The sequence below is a fragment of the Dromaius novaehollandiae genome, chromosome 7 (assembly GCF_036370855.1).
Source record: "Dromaius novaehollandiae isolate bDroNov1 chromosome 7, bDroNov1.hap1, whole genome shotgun sequence".
NCBI classification, from domain to species: Eukaryota; Metazoa; Chordata; class Aves; order Casuariiformes; family Dromaiidae; genus Dromaius; species Dromaius novaehollandiae.
The window spans coordinates 4,645,741-4,655,061 of record NC_088104.1 but is presented as its reverse complement, the minus strand read 5'-3'; positions in this window follow the sequence as shown (position 1 = coordinate 4,655,061).

Below are 9,321 nucleotides of genomic sequence, written 5' to 3'. Positions count from 1 at the left end.
ACACGAAGAAACTATAATCCTGGTGTAATGTAGGAATCTAATTAAGACTAATGAGGCAACATTAAATTTAATGTATGATGCATTTTATATGCTTTACCATTAGAGCTGCAGCAAGCTGTTCGTCAGAGCGTCGAACTTTGGTGAATAAGCCCCTCAAGGCATTGTTAAACAGTCTGGGCTCAGGCCTTCTTTTGCCCATTAGATTTGTGTTGGGCTTGCAAAGATCTAGATATATATGGAAATGGCGAGGGGACAAGAAGTTCTGACCATCTTTGAGGGTCTCAGTGAGCCAGTAAAAGGAGGAAGATGTATTGATGGCTGCACGTGATGGCCTCGAGGAGGTACGAGGCTGGGACAAAAGGAGGAGGGCTGAGGGCGATGTGCAAGCAACTGCCTAAGACAGGCTGGGGCTGGGCTGGCTGCAGGGTCTAGCAAAGCTGCTGGCAGCCAGGGAGGGACCACAGGGCAGAGAGCACCTTCCGGGCCCTGGTCGTGCCTCAGGCTAATTTCATTGCCGAGGAAGCTGACTTAAAAATTGGTGAACGTATCCCACTTTTTGAATCCTCAAGAAATAATTTTGCTGATTGAAATGTAGGGATATAGCATATTAAGAAGAGTGGTCATGGTGGCGGTTGTTTGCCGTCTTATTAATAGTGTTTGAGGGGGCGTTTGCTTATTTGTTTTAAATATTAAACACACTAAGTTCAGGATATTCCTTACCTGTATTTAACAGTGCAGAAAAATAGGGAGTATAGCTCCAGATTTAGGTTTTGCTGTCTTAAATCAACACAAATTGCCTTCCTTCAATATGAAAGAAGATTCCTCTCATAATACTCATAGACAACTTCTAAAAAGATTTTATCAAACAGATTTTGGTAAACTTTGGAAAAATGGATGTTCAGTGTATTGTCCTGGTGCATGGACCGTGGCTTTGCAAAGCAGCTCTTGAAGGTGAGGGATGTTGGTGGCTTTGAGAGAATTCAAGTTTGTCTTAAAATGGCCAGGGAGGTAGGTATGGTACCATGAAGTTAAAGATGAGTTTGAAAGCAATGAAGGCAGAGTTAAACAGATCCTTGAATACAAGCCCGAAAGCATTCAGCTTGATTTGGTGCGGTAAGGGAAATTAGTGCACAGAGCCAAAGCAGTGAGTAAGGTGGCAAACATGAGAGATGAGAAAAATGTGCTGCGAGCTGCTGTTTTGTCTGAACTGAGAGAGGCTGATGTGAATTAGACTTGGGAGTGGGTAAAATGTTCCGTGTCATCCTCATAAAAAGAAACAATGATCACAGCTTTGGTGAGCGTTTGAGCCATGCGGGCAGGAGGTTTTGGATCTTTCAAACTATGAAGGAGAAATTTGAGAGATTTAGGCAAAGCCTAGCTGTTACAGTGTGGGAAAGGGAAATAAAGATCACCCTCTAAATCACAGGACAAAGCAATACAGAAGAGAAGTATGTGAAAAACGGGTGCTGAGGAACAAGGGATGTCATGAGCTTTTTGGAGGAATATTCAACGAATCCACTTCAGAGGTGTGAAGTATAAATTGATGCTAAAACATTTGGAGCATGGCTGCGAGGTTGGATCGGATGGAAGCTCAGACTAAACGTAGTTTGTAATAATTCACAGGCTCTTGCGTCAATCCGTGTTTGCCAGCTGCTTTCCGATGGGGCCAAGTATGCAAAGAATATGAGGTAAGAAAGAGTTGGAGGGTGTGGGGCCAGGGAGGGTAGGAGGGACAATGTCAAAATGCAGTTCAACCGTGCCGCTCCGAACGCTGAGTTTAGCCTACTACATCCTGAAAATTCATTCCAGTTTATATTATTGCATGTGTTACTGATGGCTTGAGTGGTTGAGACTTTGAAGTATTTCATCGACACACAAAATTGGAAATTTTTTTTTTCCTGTGGAATATAGCCATGGAAACCTGTAGTCTGTGCTGGAAAATAAATGACTAGGAATGTTCCTCGGTGACTAACTTGCCACAAGTCATTATTATAAGTGCAAACACAAAGTTATACTCCTAACAACAAACAAATGCCATGTCCTAGTTTTGAATTAAAGATTTTTTTCTTTAGCAGAGAAGCTAGATAATGCTGCCGGTTCTTTCAAGGTGCAAGATAATGTCAAGATGAGTGGAAGCAGTGCTGGCGACCGGAGTTAGAAGAATCAAGGTACCTATTGTATGGACTGGGGATGGGGAAATTAGCTATGCCTAGCTGCAGCTTCAGAGAACACCATGAAAGCTCAGCTGGGTTCAGAAAGAAAAACAGTAGTGGGGGAGACTTTCGGAGGGGGAAGGAGCGGCGCAGCGAGAGCAATGTTCACAAGTGTTTCGGTATTGACCTAACTCTGCTTCCATTGAAGTGACGGGAGGGGAGACTTCAATGCAAGCAGATGTAGGCCGACGCTGAGAGTTTTTACAGTCCCCTAGTGCGTGTGTAGCGTGTTCAGACCACCCATTTGTACCTGACTCGCTGTGTGTGTGAGAGAGAGAAAGCACATGTGAGGACATTCATTTTCCTACTGCGACATTCCCCGCCCTTTCCTTTTACTAGGGGCATGCATGTGCATATACGTGTATAAATCTGAATGCGTGTTTATTTGATTTGCATACATTCACACTTAGTGCTGAGAAGGCAGGTGGAGGATGTGTTTAAACTGAGCTGAGGAGGTTTATAAAAGTAGCCACCTCTGTGACCCTTCCATTCCTCACCCTATCGTGCTCAATGCTGATCTATTCATAGAAAAATATAAGAGCAAACTGTAAGAAGTGAAGATTTATTTCGAAGTGAGTTAGTTAATTTATTTTCTTGTTACTTTCCCTTCTCTAACCCTCTTCTCCGGTGCTTCAGCTGGAGAATGGTTTCGTTAGTGTTGAGTCTTGCTGTTCCTCGTGCCTGATCTAGCAGCAAACACACATTCGTAGCACAAGGATTTGTCGTACTGGTTTCCCTTTGGAATTTCATTTTTTCCTTGAAGACTCATGTCTTGAAGACCCTGTGTGTCGTTCACAACAGGAGCCCGCTGCGGCCTCCCGGGCTTTGTCAGTCACGGATGTAAGGACACATTGCAACCAAAGCAAATGGGCAGGGCTCTGTAAGGCTCTAAAACTCCAGTCACTCCTTATTTAACCAATGCAAATTCAACGGAAAGCTCAACAGACTCAGATAAAGCTACCTGCCTTTCCTGGTCACATGAGAGTGTTTGGATTAAGGTCACGGTCCTCCAAGGAGCTAAATATCCTTTTCCTCTCGGGGTCCTGCTGCAAGTGGCTTTTCCTCTAGCACATGGAGTGTTTCCCTGCTTTCCGGCTAGCTCCCCCCTGCTCTCCCCCCAAAGAGCTGTGCGGTTGCCATGGCCTGGGACCTCTGTCCAACATGTAAGCATAAACAAACCAAGAAGGCATAAGTCTCAGCACGGAAACGGAGCATCCAGCTTGGCAGAAAAACACCCAGATGATCCTCAAATAGAATTAATCAACTGTACATTGATCTTGTCGGTTATATTTACCACCAGCGTGGACAGATAGAGTGGGAACAGTTAACTCTGCTAGCGGAGGGTTTTTGCTGCTGGAGAGTTAGTTGTGCTCTCCGAATCTCTCTGGCCATTGCACGTTTCCTCAGCACAACAAGCATCCAAGATGGCTTTGCATAAGCAGCCCTCTATGGAGAAAATAGGTGGCTTTTGTCCAAAAGCAGTGCCGGGCTTTATCCGTGCCTGCCCCCAGGACCAGCGCTGCGCGTCCTGCAGCCCCGGAGCTGGCACAGCCCGCGGTCGGTTTTCCTCTGCTCCCTCGAACCTCCCCCCTCCTTAGGGAGCCTCTTCTTTAGAAAATAAATCACAAGTGATGATCTGGGAGAGCCTGATACTCCCCACCTCTTCAATAGGTAAATTGCCCTTTCGGAATTGCGATCCATGCTCCTGTCCTCATTTTTCATATCTCACTTAAAAAAAGAAAAGAAAAAAAAATCTTGCAGGGACTTTGACTTAAGCAAAGGCACTTTAGAGTCTTTTTCTAATGTCATTCTGAAGTTAAAAAATAATTTGACTTCAAGGGAGATACGGCCCAATTTTTTAAAAACTTAATAGGATTAGTCATGGGAACTATTTTTAGCAAAAGTTCAACTTTATCCATGTATTTTAATGTGGGAAAAGTGTGTCCTTTTCCCTCTGCTAATGTTTGATGTATTCCAGCCCTCCTGCGAGTGTGTTTGAGTATCTTAGGGGCTCTGGAGTGGAGGAGAACTTCCTCTCGGATTCTCTCTGTTTTCTTTCGTGAAAATGACATTCCTAAGCTGTTTCACTTTCTGACAGGAAATGGAGTCTTGCCAAAAATGATTAAAGTCCAAGAAAGCATAACAGTTCCAAAGCTGCAGCAGTTCTTTAGGAGTCCCGAGTTTGACATTGTGTCAAACAAATGTGAAATATTGTTTAATAAATTTGAATAATACAGGGAAAGGGAAAAATGGTTCTTGGCTTATAATGCTGGTGCTCTTTATTAAGTCTGTAAAGGACTGCCTAGCTCTAATAAATTGAAATATATACATAAATATACTTGTGCATGGATAACAGTTTAATATTGTAATATATATTGAACTACACTCATGCACCCCCCACATGCAGACATTGATTTATACCTATGTACGTCCATATATATTGATATATGTGTGTAGACCCACTCACAAGTTTGTATATATTTATACGTGCAATTACCATTTGCAGGCAACTCATGAGCCTGCTTTATAGGAGGAATATCCTGAGTATTATTTATAAGGTGTAGCATGAAATTATGACTTTATAAAATACTAATCTAGTGCTAGATAAAATACAATTTGTTAACAGTTCTTCAATAGTTTTTAATTCAATGTTTATTTAAAGGCCATAGCGTGCAGTCTTTACTCATGCCTAGTAACCCCTTATCATATAATTCCATTATTATCAGAACAGCTGCGTCAATGCTCAATAACAGCAGCAAGAATTATATGGTACCCAATAGCCTGTTTCTGCCACCTTTACACGTTTGGTAGCTCCTTTGGCCAGAAGGCCTACCAATTTCTGAAAGGTCAACAGATTTCAATATTAGGTTATTAACGCAATGGCTCCATCAAAACGAGCCAGACTTCTAAGAAATTCCTGTGCTGTCAACCCCAAGTGTTAAAAAGTCCTGTCAGACTCCTATAGTCCTAAGATTACTTTTAGAAACCCACAAAAAACAAAACCCTCATCATTTATAAGTCAATTTACAGTTTCTTTTGGATCTGGAGCCTACTGGGTTCACTGAAATCGCATTTTCAAGTTGTTCTTTGACCACAAAGCCAGGAATTTCCTTTCCTTTCTTTTCCTTTTTTTTTATTTTATTTTTTTTATTTTAACATGAAAGCTGAATTACATCATCACCAGATTCCAGGAGCTCTGACTTTAAAAAAATAATCTAATGACTCAAGACTTAATAAAATCATGGGAGTTGGCAACTTTACTAGAAAACATGAAAAGTTGCTTTGTTGGTTCCTGCAGAAAAGCTCCAGTTTTTGTTTCCCTTCAGTCAGATACATTGCTTCTACAGCAAAATATATCAAATATTCAAGAAGTTATAGGAGAATAAAAATGTTCCACTGACACAGTCCCAAAGACAAAACATTCTTTAAGTGAGATGTATTTCAAAGGAAAGCTATAGGAAAGGTTACTATTTTTCATTTCTTGTACAGGACTGTAGTGATGTTTGTTCAAAAGGAGTCCTTTTTATCAGTTTTCCTATGGCATTTGAGATTTCGCATTGGTAGAGTTGAATTGGGACTGTGTGCACTGTCATTCAGCACGGACGGCAATTCCTGGCTACTTTTTAGACGAGCTAAATTGATCAGACGAGTCAGTCAATGTCATTGAGCACTATTTGTCACTTCATAAGCAGCTACAATCTGCTGTTCTATAAATGCAGAAGGACCGTCGAATAAATCACATCAAACGGTGGGAGTAGATAGTATCCCTTCATCCATAATTGGTGCAGTCCTCTCCTGTCACATTTGTTCATTCCCCGTGATTCCGGTGCGGATTGACACTGACAAAGAAAGAGCATCCACTGTCAAAGACGTTAGAGTGTATCTGTTACTCCACTCTACCCGCTAATAGATATCTATCATAATATTACATTAACATCACAAAAAATCAGACGTATAACTTTGCTATCTGGGTATATTGATGACATATGTAGGGGTCTCGCTCAGGTTACAAGGAAAGCTGATTGATGCAGGAAGAAAGCTTCTGATTGAAACCACTTACAGAATCAGTCACTGGGAGGAATATTTACTGCTTTATGTGCTACTGCTAATTTCACAGAAAAAAACGAGGGGAGGATGATGATTTGTTGTAAACAGCCTTTCTAGAAATTTATTAATCTTTAATTCCTCTGCTAGTGCCGGGATACGTTATGGAATTCCTCTATTCCTATGAAGCGATTCTAGGGTTTTATAATTACTAAAATAATTAGGGGAATGGAACACTTTGAAATATATTAGTGACTGTGGTTAGCGAAAAATAAATAAATAAATAAATCTATCTGGTACTGTGTCTGGCAGGAAAAAAAAAGGTTTTTTTCTATGCGAATGGGTGAAATTCATACATAATATTTATTGTGAAGGTGTGCCAGACTAGAAACTTTTTTCCTGGAGAAATGCTGGACAGTTTCTAATAGGAATGTGTTAGATTAATCAGCTCTCGGAGCTCTGGAGAAAAATCACAGTGGAATACCCAAACTGCTCTGTGAGTCACATGTAAACCCCGCTGACAACCCGGAGGCATGGATCATTTGTTCGGTATTCGGTTCCAAGAGCAAGCTTATGGAGGAAAATACCTTGTTCACTTATAAAAAGATTGTAGCAGAATATATAACTGCTGAGAACAGAGCACTGGGATCCCAGGGCTCCAGGATGAAGATCTGGATTCTTCCTCTTTATTTTGGGGGAGACAAAGTCTTAAGTCTCAGTTTGCCCATGTATAAACAAAGCTTTACATTGCCTGACATGCTAGAGAGCAGAGAAGTGCTTGCTTTTAAAAGGTGGTCAGCATAAACGTCATATTCCTGCCTGGAATATTTGCTAGCATCAAAGGCAAATAGTGATGTCAAGTGATCATAATAATTTTTAGTCCAGGATGCAAAATCTGAGTTGGGAAGCTGGTTGACCCCCATGCAGAGATGATCAGCTCTTCATTATTCTGTTTTTGTTCTTTCACCTCTTGGCGTAAAGGAAGTTGTCCTGAAAACAGGCCAAAAAACCTAAGTAATAGGTAAGCAACAGAAATGGTTTTATCTGTGAAAGACTTTAGTCAGTTAATACTCATATAGTTTATTATAAACAGAGCTGACGTTCAAAGGAAAATTCAAAACAGTAGGTAATAAAGGCAATAAAAGTATTCCTTAACTAAGCTTTGACTTCTTTTTAAATGAACATAATAAAAATGTTAAGATTAAAAACAAAACGTAAAACAAATCAGCGTACGACATAGAACTAAGTAGCATCCAAAGGAGACAGCTTATGTAGGAGTGCATTCATTGTCAACATCTGATACAGAAAAGGTCAATAGTTAATTAAATAATCCATCACCTCAGGATAGAGAGCGGTCCTCAGTTCTGACAATCAATGACAGAAATATTAAAAGGTCAGAAAATGAGTTACTATATATTGTGTTTTCTTATTGTGCATTATAAAGATGTGGCTTGTCTTGAGCGGTGTAGGCAAGAAGATAGTTAGGAAGAATTATTAACTTTTGCCCAAGTATTTTCTTAAATGCTCTTTTACCAGGCTTCTCTATGTGTGGACTTCTGAATATGATGGGCCTCACTGACGTAGTAAACTTCCAAGCCCGCTTAGAGTGACAACTTAAGGCTCTGTCGCAGAATTTATGGCATTTATAACCATGTGCAGCATTTGTTTAATGATCAAGGTGCTTTCTGGAAAATCCTTCTCTTGTGCCATTTGCAGTCGCATTCGAATAAACTGGGATAAGTTTTCTGACATTCAGGTTTGGTTTGGGTAAGGATAGAGCTATTCTAGGAGCCTGTTTGAGAGGCAGTTTTTTTGTGCCTGTTTTCTAGACTTGATGAGAATGAGTTTACCCGAGTAAATGAAATACAGTCGTTAACTTCTGTACTGGCCTTGCCTGCGGGTTGGTGTTTGCCGTGCAATGCCATTGCACCATGTGTACCCGGCCCTTTGGTTCCAGCGTATCATTATAAATCATCGTATTATTTAATGTAGGGTGATTTTTTGGGGGCACTAAGTGTTTATAAATTATTTAAGTTAAATACAATAATGAGGTTGCCATAACCATTTTTTGCTTCACTGCCCACTATAGGCTTCAGTGAATCCTTTTCTTTTGCAGGAACGTTTCCCTCCCGGTTGCGGGGATACTCCTGCTTTGTGTCTGCAGATGACAAATGGTGGTGACTCAGTGCATTTCTTCCTCTCTTTTCTCAAAACAGACTATATTTTTCTTCTCTTTTTCTGAATGGAAATTGCACCTTGCATATGGGGGAAAACATAACTGACTCACGTTTCTGTGCCCAAAGCAGTTGTAGAGCGCTCCGTTGGATGATGCCTTTCTTAACAACACGAGCAGCTTTGCTCCCCGTGTTTCCTCCGTTGCATATGCCTCATTTTGTATTTTCCAGGCTGGGAGAGACTATCCTACCTAAGGTAAGGGTTCCTTCTCCCTGTATGAAAGAGGTTTAATGGAGGTGTGCTTCCCTCTTCTCGTTACTCTACAGTGCAGAACAAGTACATATTTATTGATATGCTCTCTGTTTCTAAATTTGCAGCAGTTCTTTATTTTCCCAGCCCCTTTCTGGTAGATAGCTTCACCCTGACTGACTGTATGAAAGTCACCGTGCTGAATTCTGGCGAGTGTTATATGATTATTTTATCTCTCACTATAAAGCGTTTTGAAAGACTTTGTATGAGAGGCAATATAAAAATAAATTGAATTGAACTGTGGCTTCACCTTCCCACTTTTTAGTGCAGAAACCTTTAGAGCAAAAACCGCAATATAACGACAAAGGAGGAGATTAAGACTGTGTCAAGAAAGAGGTGACACTGGATGACAGGCCCGACCCCGCGTGAGTAGTTTGGTGGGTTTGCAATCGGCCGTGTATTAATTAGATTTTAAGCATGTTCACAACTGGGAAAAAGCCTGTTTGTATTTTTTAGTGGGAAGGTTATTTTAAACCATGAGAAAGGTATTAGATATTATTTACCATGGAGTATTTATATAAACAAAGGTCTACCTGATGGTTGTGCAAACATCTGTTCTGCTCTTACCCAACATTGCACG